Source organism: Giraffa tippelskirchi, chromosome 2 (genome assembly GCF_054371585.1).
Source record: "Giraffa tippelskirchi isolate mGirTip1 chromosome 2, T2T-mGirTip1v1.2.pri, whole genome shotgun sequence".
Lineage (NCBI taxonomy): Eukaryota > Metazoa > Chordata > Mammalia > Artiodactyla > Giraffidae > Giraffa > Giraffa tippelskirchi.
In genome coordinates this window covers 231431958-231448676 of record NC_137276.1, presented here as the reverse complement: position 1 = coordinate 231448676, position 16719 = coordinate 231431958, and the positions used below count along the sequence as shown (strand labels likewise).

At 43.0% G+C, this 16719-nt stretch overlaps 1 long non-coding RNA gene across 5 annotated transcripts; it reads right to left on the bottom strand.

Annotated features, from left to right (window-relative positions):
- Positions 1–3737: 3737 nt before the first annotated feature.
- On the bottom strand, positions 3738–16652 carry LOC145532916 (uncharacterized). 5 transcript variants are annotated; one of them, XR_014073710.1, is made up of 5 exons: positions 16520–16652; positions 16085–16309; positions 14643–15327; positions 14408–14511; positions 3738–4014 (listed from the first exon to the last, which is right to left on the bottom strand). It is a non-coding gene; the product is annotated as an uncharacterized LOC145532916 (long non-coding RNA). The 5 variants fall into 5 exon arrangements; XR_014073706.1 differs by lacking the exons at positions 16085–16309; positions 16520–16652 and adding exons at positions 4421–4547; positions 8571–8631; positions 9059–9178 and having other exon boundaries at positions 14408–15720; XR_014073712.1 differs by lacking the exons at positions 3738–4014; positions 14408–14511 and having other exon boundaries at positions 14621–15529; positions 15583–16309.
- Positions 16653–16719: the final 67 nt, after the last annotated feature.

Here is a 16719-nt window from a genome sequence, read left to right as displayed (position 1 = left end):
TATAATAATATAGAATGTAAAAAGAGGAATAACAAAATCATTTTGGGCTTCCTAGGAGGCTCAGTGGTAACAAACTTGCCTGCCAGTGCAGGAGATGCAGGAGACTGGGTTCAATCCCTGGATGAGGAAGATCCCCTGAAGAAGGAAGTGGCAACCCACTCCAGTATTCTTGCCTGGAAAATTCCATGGACAGGGGAGCTGGGGGGCTACAGTCCGTGGGATCACAGTCAGACACAATTGAGAAACTGAGCATGCCAAAATAAATTCAAGACATCTAAGAATTCAGTTGTACCAGGAATAATATGTGGGTTTATTCAATAAAGATGATGATACAGTAAATAAGCTACAAGGATATATTGTACAGCACAGGGTATATGGCCAATCTTTTATAATAACTACAAATGGAGCATTACCTTTAAAAGCTACGAATCACTATGCTCTGTACCTGAAATTTAAATAATATTGTATATCCACTATACCACAATAATTTTTTTCTAAAAACGATGACTATAATCATTATGAGGAAAGTCTATTGGATTGTATCTTAGTTATTCTGCTTAAACTACCACACATAAAAGGACACACTTGATAATCATAGGAAGCATTCTTTCACAGTAAGCAGATGATTTAAGTTATGTATATATAAATATTGGGCTTCCCAGGTGGCACTTGCAGTAAAGAACCCGCTTGCCAGTGCCCAAGACGTAAAGAATGCAGGTTCAATCCCTGGGTTGAAAAAATCTCCTGGAGAAGAGCATGGCAACCCACTCCAGTATTCCTGCCTGGAGAATCCCCTGGACAGAAAAGCTTGGAAGGCTACAGTTCATAGGGTTACAAAGAGTCAGACACAACTGAAGCAACTCAGCAAGCACACATATAAATATAAACTATTGAATTCAAGAAAAAGACATAGAAAACCTAAGATCTTCAGTAATGCCACTGGAAAATGGATGTGTAAAGAGATATTGTAGTTATCTGAAATTAAGTGAAAGTGTTAGGTGCTCAGTCATGTCCGACTCTTTACAACCCACCAGGCTCCTTTATCCACAGAATTCTCCAGGCAAGAATAATGGAGTGGGTTTCCATTCCCTACTCCAGGGGATCTTCCCAACTCAGAAGTCAAACTTGAGTCTCCTGTATTGGAGGCAGATTCTTTACCATCTGAGCCACCAGGGAAGCCCATCTAAAAGTAATCCTATGTTCAAATAAAATCTGTTTCGTTTAGTTCATAGTAATGGACATGTTAATTTCTTAAATTTGCAAATGTACTGTGGTAACATGAGATTATAGTGTTTCTGTTAATGGTAATAGGAAAGAATATGTTAATTAGGGGAAACTAAATTTAGGTCTAGAAGAGAAGCGAAAGGCAAAGGAGAAAAGGAAAGATATACCCATTTGAATGCAGAGTTCCAAAGCATAGAAAGATAAGAAAGCCTTCCTCAGCAATCAGTGCAAAGAAACAGAAGAAAACAACAGAATGGGAAAGACTAGAGATCTCTTCAAGAACCAAGGGAACATTTCATGGAAAGATGGGCACAATAAAGGACAGAAATGGTATGGACCTAACAGAAAGCAGAAGATATTAAGAAAAGGTGGCAAGAATACACAGAAGAACTATATAGAAAGAAAGGTCTTCATGACCGAGATAACCACAATGGTGTGATCACTCACCTAGAGCCAGACATCCTGGAATGCGAAGTCAAGTGGGCCTTAGAAAGCATCACTAAGAACAAAGCTAGTGGAGGTGATGGAATTCCAGCTGAGCTATTTCAAATCCTAAAAGATGATGTTCTGAAAGTGCTGCACTCAATATGCCAGCAAATTTGGAAAACTCAGCAGTGGCCACAGGACTGGAAAAGATCAGTTTTCATTCCAATCCCAAAGAAAGGCAATGGCAAAGAATGTTCAAACTACGGTACAATTGCACTCATCTCACACGCTAACAAAGTAATGCTCAAAATTCTCCAAGTGAGGCTTCAATAGTATGTGAACTGAGAACTTCCAGATATTTAAGCTGGATTTCAAAAAGGCAGAAGAACTAGAGAACAAATTGCCAATATCCGTTGGATCATCAAAAAAGCAAGAGAGTTTCAGAAAAACATCTACTTCTGCTTCATTGACTATGCCAAAGCCTTTGAGTGTGTGGATCACAATAAACTGTGGAAAATTCTGAAACAGATGGGAATACCAGATCACCTGATCTGCCTCTTGAGAAACCTGTATGCAGGTCAGGAAGGAACAGTTAGAACTGGACATGGAACAACAGACTGGTTCCAAATAGGGAAAAGAGTACATCAAGACTATGTATATTGTCACCCTGGCTATTTAACTTACATGAAGACTACATCATGAGAAATGCTGGACTGGAGGAAGCACAAGCTGGAATCAAGATTGCCGGGAAAAATATCAATAACCTCAGATATGCAGAGGACACCACTCTTATGACAGAAAGTGAAGAAGACCTAAAGAGCCTCTTGATGAAAGTGAAAAAGGAGAGTGAAAAAATTGGCTTAAAGCTCAATATTCAGAAAACTAAGATCATGGCATCTGGTCCCATCACTTCATGGCAAATAGATGAGGAAACAATGGAAACAGTGACAGACTTTGTTTTTGGGGGCTCCAAAATCACTGCAGATGGTGATTGCAGCCATGAAATTAAAAGACACTTGCTCCTTGGAAGAAAAACTATGACCAAGCTAGTCAGTATATTAAAAAACAGAGACATTACTTTGCCAACAAAGGTCCATCTAGTCAAAGCTATGGTTTTTCTAGTAGTCATGTGTGGATGTGAGAGTTAGACCATCAAGAAGTCTGAGCACCAAGGAATTGATGCTTTCAAATTGTGGTGCTAGAGAAGACTGTTGAGAGTCCCTTGGACTGCAAGGAGATCCAACTAGTCCATCCTAAAGGAGATCAGTTCTTAATATTCATTGGAAGGATTGATACTGAAGCTCCAATACTTTGGCCACCTGATGCAAAGAACTAACTCATTGGAAAAGACCCTTATGCTGGGAAAGATTGAAGGCAGGAGGAGAAGGGCCGACAGAGGACAAGATGGTTGGATGGCATCACTGACTCAATGGACATGATTTTGAGCAAGCTCTGGGAGCTGATGTTGGAGAGGGAGGCCGGGCGTGCTGCAGTCCATGGTGTCGCAAAGAGTTGGACACAACTGAGGGACTGAACTGAACTGAAAATTAGGTCAGAGGTATCCAGGGGAACACTGTCTTTGCACTTTTTCTGTAAATATAAAATTATCTCAATTTTTTAAAGTTTATATTTTATAAAAGAATCCTATAGAAACACAGAATTTTCTATTTTAATAATTTTTATCATAATTCATTTAATCTATACTCACATATTGATGTCTAAGAGTTTTCTGAACAAAATTTGATTTTCAGAAATGTGATGAAAGAATGCTTCTTATAAATAGCCACTAGTCTCTCTTTCTCTTCTGCTTTGTGTTAAGGCTACATTTTAGGTTTTATACAATAAAGGTGTATTACTCATATGATATTATATTTTATGATAAAACGTGTTTTTGTTTTTGTTTAAAAAGCTAAACTGGTACAGAGAGATCCCTTCAGCCCACAGGGAAGCTGGCAGAGGTTTGGGGTGTCCACAGTTCCCAGGTCTGTGGCCAGCCTCCCGTATCTTTAGCTCATTCCTGCTGTTGCCGGCCAAGATCTCGGCCTTCTCTGCCCACCGAAGATGAATGAAAAATTACAGAGACAGAGTTTGGAGGAAAAAGCAAGATGGCTTTAATTCTTAGCCGGTGGAGACAGGGACACAGGGGGCTCACACCTCAAGCACCGTGGCCCCCTTCCATGGGGAGTCTTGGGACTTGGATCAGGCAAAGGCTCTCAGTCGGGAGTCAGTGGTGTGGGCCAAAGGTGAGAAGATCTTCCTTTCTTCTTCTTGCGTTGTTTCAAAGACAGTCATAGGCTGGCAGCAGCAACCGAGGCATGGAGTCTGGTAGTTGGGTGGCTCTGCAGCCTTCTTTCAGATGTGTAGCTACAAGGGGAAGGGTGATGAAAGGGTAAACAGCAGATAAGGGATCGGTTTAGCAGAGAGTCAGAGGAACATAGGTGCGAAGTGTAGCATCTGCAGAGTTAAGGGGCAGAAAAGTAAACTTACAGACATGCAGAGTTAGGAGCAACTAAGGTAAAAAAAAACTAGGAATCGTTCAGGCCTGCTCACTGTTCTCTTTACCTTCTTTGTTCCCAGGAAAGGAAAAGAGAAAAACTCATTCCTATTTTTCTTTCCTTTTCACTGCAACAATCCAGGTTATCATATAAAAACTCTCATTTTCTGTATAGCACATGATCCAAAAATTGTTGAGACGTTCCTCCTGAGATGGACCCCATGAGGGTCCCTTGCGGTTGGCCACCATGTGGCTCTGCAGCTGGGGGTGGCCCACCTTTGCAGCCAACTCGGAGCCACTGTGGGATCCACTGGTGGCCCCTGCTCTCTCTGCTTCAAAGTCACGAAAACAGCTCCAACCCCAACACCTCTGCTTATCAGCTGTGTGGTCCTGAGCCTCTTTCCTGGGGGAAAGGACAGAAATAGCATCCATTTTCAAATCGCCCTTTGAATGAGCGAGGGAGCGGAATGCAGCCCGCACGTCAATAGTTGTGGATCTACCACAGACAGGCCGTCTCCACTCCCAGCCTCACTCTCTGCTCCTTGCTCTCTTCCTGCCAGATTTCATCTCTTTCACTCAACTTGCTTTTTCGTTTCTGGTGGTGTCCGACATTTTTAGCAATTTTTAGCCAATGAGAATGCTAGCTAGGGAGCTGATTGCACTGTGGCATCTTTATTCCCCATATTTTAGATTTATCCTTAGACCATCTGGCCATTTTTCATACAGCCCACATGAGAGTGAGTTGAATGGTTAATATTTCCCACATTACATTATATTTCATGAGGTCTTAATAGTTCGAAAACCAGAGCAGGAATTCTACGGTTAAATAAATTTGATAAATGCTGCATTAATCCAAAATAAAAAGATTTCCTTCGTGCAGAATTTCTCAGAACTTTACAAGGCTAAAATGCACCAGGACTCACCAATGGAGCCATAGTTTCACAGAAAATAGTGTTTAAAACACTGTTAAATATTGCTGTTTCATTTCTTTAAAAAAAAAGTTAAAAATAGAATTACCATATGATCCAGCAATCCCGCTTCTAGATAAACACCAGAAATTAGTGACATTGGGGACTGGAATAAATATACCAATGTTCACAGTGGCATTATTCATAATAATCTAAAGGTAGAATTAGCCCAAGGTGCCTACTGACAGATGAATAGATAAACAAACCGTGGTACATCCAGAATATGAATATAGTGGAATATGAGCATGAAAAAACATTATTTATTCTTCAAAGAAGTGAAATTTTGACACATGCTACAACATGGATGATTCTTGAAAACATTATGCTAGGTGAAAGTGGTTGCAAATGGATAAATATTGTATGAGAGAGAAAGTGAAATAGTGATCGCTGGGTGATGGGGGAAAGTCATCATTCAGTCATTCAGTCATTCAGTCATGTCCAACTCTTTGCGATCACATGGACTGTAACCCACCAGGCTCCTCTCCCCATGGGGATTCTCCAGGCAAGAATATTGGAGTGGGTCGCCATGCCCTCCTCCAAGGGATCTTCCCAATCCAGCAATTGAATCCAAATCTCCCACATTGCAGGCTGATTATTTACCATCTGAGCCACCAGGGAAACCCAAGAATACTGGAGTGGGTAGCCTATCCTTTCCCCAGGGGAATCTTCCTGACCCAGAAAACAGTAATAATATACAAATAATGTACACATAAACAATATTGCTATTGCATATTGATATTTCAGGGAATTGCACAAGAAAAGTTACAACAAATAACTGATTGTAACTCATATAATTAAAAGTCATATTTCACTTTCCTTGAAAAAAAAAGTGAAATATGACTTCTTCATTCTTCAGAGAAAACCCAAAATTCACAACCAGCTGAGCAAACAAGGATGTAGAATGGAATGCTTCAGGTACTGAATAAAAGCTCAGAGATCTTGGAGTTGTTACTGCAGCATAACCCAGCCTAGCCTGACTGATAATATTACTAAAGTTGGATCTGCTCTCCAGCACTTGGTAGAGTGTTTTAACATGAAGTAAATCCTTCAGTGTAAGATGACTGTCAAAGAAGAGGTTAGGCTTCTGGCATTGGAGATACAAAGTCTGAAAACTCGCTGTAATTACTTTTAAGAGCCAGCAAGGACAACACAACCAATCCCGTGCTGAACAGCTACAGGCAGGGATGGCCTGAAAACAGAGGACCACCAGAATAGTACCCATGGATAAGAGGAGTTTAGACTGGACTAGAATAAAGGCTAGCTCCTCAATCATGCTAGTTATCATTACGGTTAACCCAGGAATTCCTGTTCCCAAAGTAAGACTGGAGACAAATATAGACATTTGGATCACAAGAATTTTCCTTTTTTGTTCCTTCTCTTCTCCCTTGCATATCAAAATCATACTCCAGGTGCTTCCAAAGTGAAGATATCCACAAGCATGACCATCTCTATACTTCATATTCAACCTGGAGTCCTTCTATGACCACCTCAAAATGATTAGGAATATTCCTGTAAGCTATTCAGTAAGGCTAAGTGCTTTTACAAAAGATATGAATACCTGGTGACTAAGTATTGTCTCGCCCAACATATAGAGGGATCTGGTTAATCTAAATCTATGAAGTGCAGAAAGTATTTTAATCAAAGATCTGAGTGGGACATAGAAGAGAATTATCTTTTTGTCCTCAGGAGCTCTTTAATACAGCCTGTTGACATTAGTAGCTCCGTCTAGAAAGTAGTAAATGATATAACTATTCACAACCATGGCTTCCCTGGTGGCTCAGATAGTAAAGAATCTGCCTGCAGTGTAGGAGACCCGGGTTTGATCCCTGGGTTGGGAAGATCCCCTGGAGTATGGAATGGCTACCTACTCCAGTATTCTTGCCTGGGAAAACCCATGGACAGAGGAGACTGACGGGCTACAGCCCATGGGGTCACAAAGAGTCAGACATGACTGAGGACTAAGCACGCTTCATGTGCATTAATCAACATATGTAGGAAACATGAAATATTCTCTTGACTCATACAGAATTATCAACATTCATCCTTTCTGACCTACATAAATGCCACTTTTTTACAATTCAACCTAACAGTTGATCAAAGTGATTCAGCCAGTGGGTTTGAACACCACACCTCATCACTTCGGCTCTCACCAGTTCTTGCCGCAGCTGATACTCGGCAGACGGTTCTAGGGGCTGTGCTGATGAGCCAGCATTGGGACAAGTGTGTAAACCCATGCTCCTGCCTCCAGCATCCACACGCATCCTGTGGATTTTGTCTGAAGTTTCCCCATCACTCCTCCAGTGACTGATCTGGCAGTTGGAAATGAAAAGTAGCCCCTCCTCCAAGAAAGACCACAGACCCTACAACTGGAGGCATAAGAAAATGTGTAATAAAGAAGAAACACCTGCTTAGCTACAATAAAAGTGAGCAGAAAGTGAGGAACTTGTAGCCTCACCAAGTAGGTACCACCATTAGCATCATTCTCATTTTACAAAGGGGGAAACTGAGGCACAGAGCAATTAAACAGTAGTCAAGGGAGAAGCTGAGATTTCAGCAGAGACAGCCTAGCTCTAAGACACCAACTCCTCAGTTCTGGGCTAGAGAGAAGGTCATTTGCAATTCTTACAGGTGGGATATCTAGCATTTCCAAGAAAAAGAAACAAAATCTAAATTGAAGAAACATTTTCACTTAATAAAAATATCACCTGGCCACCTTACTTGCTCCCTCTGAAGGAAGAGCAGGTAGTTAATACCCAGTGCAGCCTGAATATATGTAATGGTTCTAAGGTGTCTCCTTGACAGTCTCAAAATATATTGAACCCAAACATCTGTGAAAAAGCCTGTCTAGCCACTTTGTTATCTGCTTCCTTGTCATAATTAACAGCAGTCTCCCTTCTTCCTGATTCTCCTTCCACATGGTCATAATAACCGTGTTTGACCCTCATTATTACATCTTATTTTCCAGGCAATCTTTCATGTGCCTTGTTTATCATCCCATCACCAGAGGAAGACATCGGTCTTTCTGGTAGATAATCTTGCACAAGAGAGCCATTGCTTTATGATCTGGAACAAAATTGCCTCACTTATTCTTATGATCAGTCACAAGAGGACAAAGTATTTTCCCCATAGCCTTTTAAACAGAAATTGTTTTCTGCCTTTTCCAACCTTATCTCCCTCTCCACCTCCAGGGGAAATTGACTTTAGCCGCAGTCATATATTTTCTGCCTCTTGAAACCACAGGGTTTCCTGAGGTTCCCTCTGTCTTTTCTGAGTCTCATCCTCCTCCTCCTTTCAGGCCTGCCTTGGGGGGCTGGATCTGAATTCATACGTTGAATACAGGAATTGCTAGTTAAGGTTCTTGCACTGTCTCTTCGGGTGTTGTTGGAACACTTAAGTAAAGTCTTGCAGTGGAGGGGGAGGGTGGGCAAGATGGCAGGGTAGGAAGACCCTGAACTCACCTCCTCCCAAGGGCACACCAAAATTGCACCTATTTACAGGGCAGCTGTCTAGCAGAATGACCTGAAGACGAGAAGAAAGGAGTCTCCGCAAGTAAAAACATGGAGAAGGATGCACAGTGAGGTGAGTTGAAGGGGTGGAGTTACGGCAAATCTCCCTGGGTAGGTGACCCACAAACAGGAACATAATCCAATTGCCAAGGTTCTCCCCAAGGAGGGAGGGGTCTGGGCCCTACACCAAGCTCCCCAGCCCAGGGGTCCTATGCCAGGAAGAAAAGTCCCAGAGCATCTGGCTTTAAAGGCCAGCAGGGCTTGTCTCCAGGACAGCCAGAGAGGTGGGGGAAATCAGGCTCTACTCTGATAAGGCACACACAAAATCTTACATGTTCTGAGTCCCAGTGCAGAGGCAGCAATTTGAAAGGAACCTGGATGAGACCCACGTGCTAATCTTGAAGAGCCTCCAGGAGAGGTAGGAGGCGACTGAGACTCACCTTGAGAACACAGATGCTGATGGCAGCCATCTCTGGGAGCACATTCTTCCTTGAGGACACTGGTGCTGGCAAGTGTTATTTTGGAGTCCTTCCCCTAGTCTGTTACCTCCAGGAGCTTACCTGCAGACCAACAGGCCAGTAGCAATCATGCAAGGAAGGACCTGCCAGCCAAGCAGAACAAGGCCAGCCCCACCTACCAGCATGCCCAGAATAGTCAATCCCACCACAAAAGAAAGAACCACACAGCCCACACAGTGGGTGCTCCTGGAGCACGTGACTTTAATTACCAGAGGGGAGTGTGCTCCTGGTCCCCTCACAAGTCTCCCATCTATGGACACTTCTCCAAGATCAGGAGACTGAACGAACCTACCCAATATAGAGAAACCAATTCAGCACGTAGGCAAGATGAGGAAACAGAGCAAAACACTTTAAATGAAGGAACAAGACAGAACCCAGAAGAACTAAACAAAGTCATCATCAGCTCAATGGACATGAGCTTGAGCAAACTCCAGGAGATGGTGAAGGACAGGGAAGCCTGGCGTGCTGCAGTCCACGCAGTGGCAAAGAGTAGGACACGACTGAGGGACTGCACAACAAAACCAAGATAGGTAATCTACTGGATAAAGAGTTCAAGGTAATGATCATAAAGATGCTCAAGGAACTTGGAAGAAGAACAGATGAAGGCAGTCAGAAGATTAACACTAGAGGAGAAAGTAAGAAGAACCAAGCAGATCTGAAGAATGCAATAAAAATAGAATAAAAGATATAAAATAAAAAACACACTGGAAGGAATCAGCAGTAGATGAGACGACACAGAGGAATGAATCCACAAACCGGAAGACAAAATAGTGAGACTCTCTCAAGCTGAACAGAAAAAAGGAAAAAACAATTTTTCGAAATGAGGATAGTTTAAGAGATCTTTGGGACAACATCAAGCCTACTAGCATTTCATTATAGGGGTTCTAAAAGGAGAAGAGAAAGGTGGCAGAGAACTTATTTGCAGACATAATAATTGAAAGCTTCCTTAACCTTGGAGAGGAAACAGATATCCAGGTCTAGGAAGAAAAAAAGAGTCCCGAACAGGATGAACCCAAAGAGTGCTGAGTCACTCAGTCCTGTCTGACTCTGTGTGACCCCACGGACTGCAGCCTGCCAGGCTCCTCTGTCCATGGGATTTCCCAGACAAGAATACCGGTGTGGGTTGCCATTTCCTTCTCCAGAGGAGCTTCCCATGCCAGAGATAGAACCAGTGTCTCTTACATCCTCTGCCTTGACAGGCAGGTTCTGTACTGCTAGCGCCACCTGGGAAGCCCTTTGACCCAAAGAGGTCTGCACCAAAACACATTTTAATTAAAATGGCAAAACTTAGAGAATCTTAAAAAACATCAAGAGAAAAGCAACTAACTGCTCACTAGAAAACTCTCATAAGACCAATAGCTGACTTTTCAGCAGAAACTTTGCAGGCAAAAAGGGAGTGGCACCATATGTTCAAAGTGATGAAAAGGAAAAAAATCTATAACCAAGTATAATGTACCAGGCAAAAGTATCATTCAATTAGAAGGAACAGGCGAAAGAGTAAACAATATCTGAATATAGTAGAAGGACAGAAATCATAAATATCAGGGCAGAAATAAATGAAATTAAGACCAAAAAAAGAGAAAAGGTTAATGAAGTTAAGAGCTGTTTCTTTGAAAAGATAAGCAAAATGGATACACCTTTAGTCAGACTCATCAAGAGAGAGCACCTAAATAAATAAGAAATGAAAGAGAGGTTACAACCAACACCATAGAAATACAAAAGATCGTGAGAGTACACAAAGAACAATTATATGTCAACAAAATGGACAACCTAATATACATGGATAAATTCCTATAAAAGTACATTCTCCCAAGACTGAATCAAGGAGAAAAAGAAAATGTGTACAGAATAATTACCAGTAATAAATTTGAATCAGCAATTTAAAAAACTTCCAATAAACAAAAGCCCAGGGTCAGATGGATTTCTATGTGAACTCTACTGAACATTTAAAGAAGAGTTCACACCAATTCCCCCAAACTATTCCAAAAAGTCAAAGAGGAAGGAATGCCTCAGAACTCACTCTGTGAGGCCAGAATCACCCTCACACCAAAACCAGAAAAAGATACCCCTCCTCCCCAAAAAAGTACAGGTCAGTATCACCAATGACATGGATGCAAAAATCGTCAACAAAGTTCTAGCAAGCCAGTTTTTAAAGTCCATTAAAAGGGTCATACACCACAATGATATGGAATTTATTCCAAGGATGCAAGATTATCTCCAAATCCAAAAAGTCAAACAAAGTGATGCATCACATTAACAGATCAACAAATGAAAGAATAAAAATCATACGATCGTCTTAGAAACAGGGAACCAGGAGGAATTCTTATCCTTGGAATATCTCTGATGCTTTATCTGCTACATCTCTCCTCTGCTTTCAAAGCAGAAAGTTCTCCACTTTGAAGGGCTCATGTGACTAGAAGGAAACCACTCAGATAATCCAGGATAATCTTCCTTTCTTAAAAGTCAGTGACCTTGATCACATCTGCAAAGTGTCTTTTGCCAGGTAACACAACAGTTCACAGGGGTTAGAGCATGAACACCTTTGGGGGCAGGGGTGGACAGGGGTGCCCCTCGTTATTCTGCTTCCCACCTGAACTATGTTTTAAGTTAGGGACAAAGCACTCTGGTTGCACTGCCAAATGCAACCATGGCACCCTGGGAGATTCTCAGTTGCCTGCAGTATGGTTCTTGAACAAAAAGGACAGCTGGTTCCCTCCAATAACAAAGGCAACACTGTAGCAAAATCTTGACAGAGTTGTTCAAAGTTGGGCAGCCTTTATGTAGGCATGGGGAGAAGGGAATGGCAACCCACTCTGGTATTCTTGCCTAGAGAATCCCATGGACAGAGGAGCCTGGTGGGTTCCAGTCCGTGGGGTCGCAAAGAGTGGGACATAACTGAGCAACAAACACTATGTAGGCATATCTTCATTTTACTGTCTTGTCAAATACCTTCAGTTTACAGATAACACCGATACCCACTTCCCCTTTGTTATCTTCACAGGAAACCCTCACTTATGAGTAACGTTCAGTAATCTATTCATTTCCTTGGAACCATGTTGGTTAAATGCTAAGTGAGTTGATCTTTTCCAAACATTTTTTACATGTAAGTTATGTATAAGGAAGTCCAGGAAACAGATGATGCTGGAAATGGGTTCCTTTGAGGAAAGTTCATAGACAAAGGCATTGTTTGCATAGCTGCAGGGAGAACTGCAATGCAAAAGGGATTTGTGAGTTGGGTTGCTGAGATTTTCCTGAATTATTCAGGTGGCTCGAAATATGATCACAAGTGTCCTTGTAAGAGAGAAGAGGGAGTGTCAGAGTCAGAGAAGATGAGATGATGAAAGCAGGGATCAGAGAGCCAGAGAGCCAACGCTTGAGTAGGAAAACCTCTAATTGATGAATCACTGGTGGCTCAGAGGGGACAACTCTGAGAGTTAAATACTCTAAGTGGGCCTAATGGACTATTACTCAGCACTAAAAAGAAATGAGCTATCAAGCAGTGAAAAAATACAGACAAAGATCAGCTGCACATTGCTGAGTAAAAGAATTCAATCCCAAAAGACTACATAGTATATGATTTCAACCTTATGGCATTCTGGAAAAGATAACATAGTGGTGAAAATGAAAAGATAGGGGTTGCTAGGGATTGGGTAGGAGAAGAATGAACAGGCGAAGCAAGGAGTATGTTTAGGACACAAAATACTCTATATGACACTATAATGGTGGATACATGTCAGTGTACATTTGTCAAAACCACAGAATGTATGGACTCCCCCAGTGACTCAGTGGGTAAAGAATCTGCCTGCAATGCAAGAGACACAGGAGACACGGGTTCCGTCCCCGGGTCGGGAAGATCCTCTGGAGAAGGGAAATGAAAACCCACTCCAGTATTCTTGTCTGAAAAATCCCACGGACAGAAGAGCCTGGTGGGCTACAGTCCAAAGGGTCGCAAAGAGTCAGACCCAACTAAGCAGGAACGCACAGAATGTATAACCCCAAGAGTGAGCCCTGTTATAAACTATGGACTCTGGGAGGTGGGAATGGGTCAGTGCAGGTCACTGACTGTAACAAATGTACCTTTCTGGTGGGAATGTAGATAGATAGGGAGGGTTTGAGTGTGTAGGGTCAGGTCGTCTATGGGAAATCCCTGTACTTTTCAACCAATTTTGCTGTTCACCCAAAAGTACTCTAAAAATAAAGTTTACATATTGTGTGCATGCTTCAGACGTGTCCAACTCTTTGTAACCCCATGGACTGTAGCCTGCCAAGCTCCTCAGTCCATGAGATTCTCCAGGCAAGAATACTGGAGTGGGTTGCCATGCCCTCCTCCAGGGGATCTTCCCAACACACGGTTCAAACCCATTTCTCTTATGTCTCCTTCATTGGCAGACAGGTTCTTTACCACTAGCACCACCTCCTGTGTTAATATTAAACAATTATGAACTCTGAGGATATGAGCCATGAGAAGAAAAGGGCTCATGGGCTGAGTCAGTAGGAGATACATATCCCTTCGACAGAGGTTAGAGTCGACCCTCCACTGCAGTGATTCCCCACCTTGGCTGTGCATCGGAATCATGAGAGGATTGTGGAAAAAATGCAAAGATCCAGGCCCCCCAGGAGAGCATCTGGATCAGAGTCTCCCGGGGTGGGGGGGCCCAGATGGGAGATGCTACTACTGCCTTGTCTTCCTAAGGGGGTTGTCTTCCTAGGAACCCTCTTCTGGGCACAGATATTTCATATTTTTAATTTATTTAACATTTTCTATCTTGGGGCTTCCTTGGTGGCTCAGATGGTAGAGAGTCTGCCTGCAGTGCAGGAGACTGGGATTCGATTGTGATATAGTTGTTTTATGATGTTGTACAACAAAGTGAATCATATACCCTATAAATCATATAAACTATATATAAACATATATCCCCGCCATCTTGGTCCTCCTTCTCACCATCCCCACCCACTTCTCTAGGTCACCATAGGGCCCCGAGCTGAGCTGCCTGTGCTACGCAGCCCACCTCCTAGAGTAATGAAAATAAAAACAAACATAAACAAATGGGACCTAATTAAACTTAAAAGCTTTTGCACAGCAAAGAAAAAACCATCAGCACGATGAGAAGACAATCCTAGGAATGAGAAAATATTTGCAAATGAAGCAACTGACAAGAGATCGATCTTCAAAATATACAAACAGCTCACAAAACTCAATATGAAAAACAAACAACCCAATCAAAAAATGAGTGGAAGACTGAAACAGACATTTCTGCAAAGAAGACTTACTTGTCTCCTTATGTCTTGAGACTCAGTGTCTTGCTTCACTAGCAAATGTCCTCTGAGTTCAGGGGATGAATCATTTGTTTACAATTCACATGGACATTGCATCACTTGAGCTTTGCATTAGAGTGGCCTCTCGTAAAAACGATTTTCAAGAACAGTCTCTTGATTCTACAGTAAATCGGAGGAGCTGTAACTATAACCCAAGCATACTCAGTGTTATGTTTATCCCACGGATCACTTTATTGGGAACTTCTCAAAACCAAGCTAGATTATATTTGGCCTTTATGAAGGTTGGATCATCATAACCAAAAATGTGATGTCTTCACACTGGTTAAACTGGCAAAACCGTGGTGTTTCTCCAACTGTCCATGGCTGCAGTTAGTTTTCAATTTCACTCTCATGGTCTACCTTTCTCACTAGGATGTAGTTTTATTTTTTAACACCACCGAGGTTATGCAGGCACCCATGAAGCACCACTAGAATTGTCTAGGGCACGCTAGGATGATGACCACCCTTGCTTTTAGTACCCAGACCTAGGAGGCACGGCGCCAAGGGCAGGAATTTGCTGCACCTTCACTGTCCACATAATCAAGATACAGTTTCATTCTGGCCATGTTCAGATGATGGAATTAAAAAGTCTACTCTGGCTGCTGGGAAGAGAGGGGAGACAAGAAGCATGGTGAAGTGGGTTCCAGGAGAATGGACGCTCACTGGAATGACAGTGACCCAAGGGAGACTGGTGGTTTGCCCTGGAGGCTGGGGTCTGAAACTGAGAGAAATCAGAGGGCATTTGAAGGAATATTCTATGGACTATGTGATGGATTGGATTAGGGGGTGAGGAACAAGGTGAAGTCAGGAGGGGGCCTCTGGCATCTGGACTGAGCAAGAGGGTGGATGTGTGGTATCTTCTGACACAGGGCACTCTGGAGGTTTAAGCAGGCGGTCCCCAGCTGTCTTCTCCAAGGACCATCACAAATGTGTGGTTCACTGTGCTCCTCTGAAACAGGCCGTGTCCTCAGGACAAGGTTAATCCATGGAAGATGGGAGCCTCTGAGATGACAATTGGAAGCAGGACTGTGGTTCTTGAGCAAAAAATGATAGCTGATTCTTTGCAATAAATTAGTTCTGCCAGGCTCTTCTTCAGTCTAACGCTCTCCCAACTGAGCTATTTCGGCCACTGCTGCCAGGCTCTTGATGCCTTTGTGGGTGTTCCTGGGCTGAACTTTGCCAGAAATGTCCCTGCTCCCTTTATCTTTCCTTCACTCCTATTCCATAATTATCTGAAGATCTTTTCTATTCCATGCCTGGTCCATGGAGCAGTGCAAGGTCCCACCCAAGACCTGATGAATCAGGATCTTTTTTGTAACAAGATCTCCAGTGATCCATACACCCCTACCAGTGTGAAGAGAGGTGTAGAGAACTCCTATTCATCCTTCAGTATTCGGCTCAAGGGCACTTCCTCCAGAGAGCCCTCCTGGATCCTCCCACTGTGGTTGAGCCTGCTGAAGGTAGTTAGAGAGACCACGCCATATTCAGGAGCACTTCTGAACTGTGAGTCTGCCTCTTACATTGGCTGTGCACTCTTAGGGAATAAACGTATGATTCATCTTGGTCTCCCTGTGAGCAGTCTTGTATCCGCTCAGATCAGGCAGTAAATGCTTGACAGCTGGAAATCTTCACTCTGCACTCCAGACCCTCCTGCTCCTGCCCTTGGAACCCTTGTGGTGGGAGCACCTGAGAGGTGGGACCACCTGATTACAAGGGCCTTCTGGGATGGCGGAAACCACGTGGAGTCCACGTGGGCCTGCCTTCACCTCACTCTACTCCTCAGAAAAGCAAGCTTCCACTGGCTGAAATACATCTGCACCTTGATTTCTTTTTTAGGATTCTCCAGGAGAGATCTTACTATGGTTTAGAAAGAAATAAGAAAGAAAGTGAAGTCTCTCAGTCGGGTCTGACTCTCTGCGACCCCATGGACTGTAGCCCATCAGGCTCCTCCATTCATGGAATTTTCTAGGCAAGAGTACTGGAGTGGGTTGCCATTTCCTTCTCCAGGGGATCTTCCCAACCCAGGGATCAAACCCGGGTCTCCCACATTGCTGGCAGGTGCTTTACCGTTTGAGCCACCAGGGAATCTCTATGGTTTATTTAATGCCAAATAACCCGCCGGGTGATTACAGAATTTCTGAGTTGTTCTTCATTCTCTTCCCTGACGCTCAACACGGCCCCATCCGTCCTCAGTTTCTGTGGCAACCACCCCAGGGCTCCATGGAAACCTCTGTGAGGTCCCCTCCCCAAACCCTGACCCACCGTCC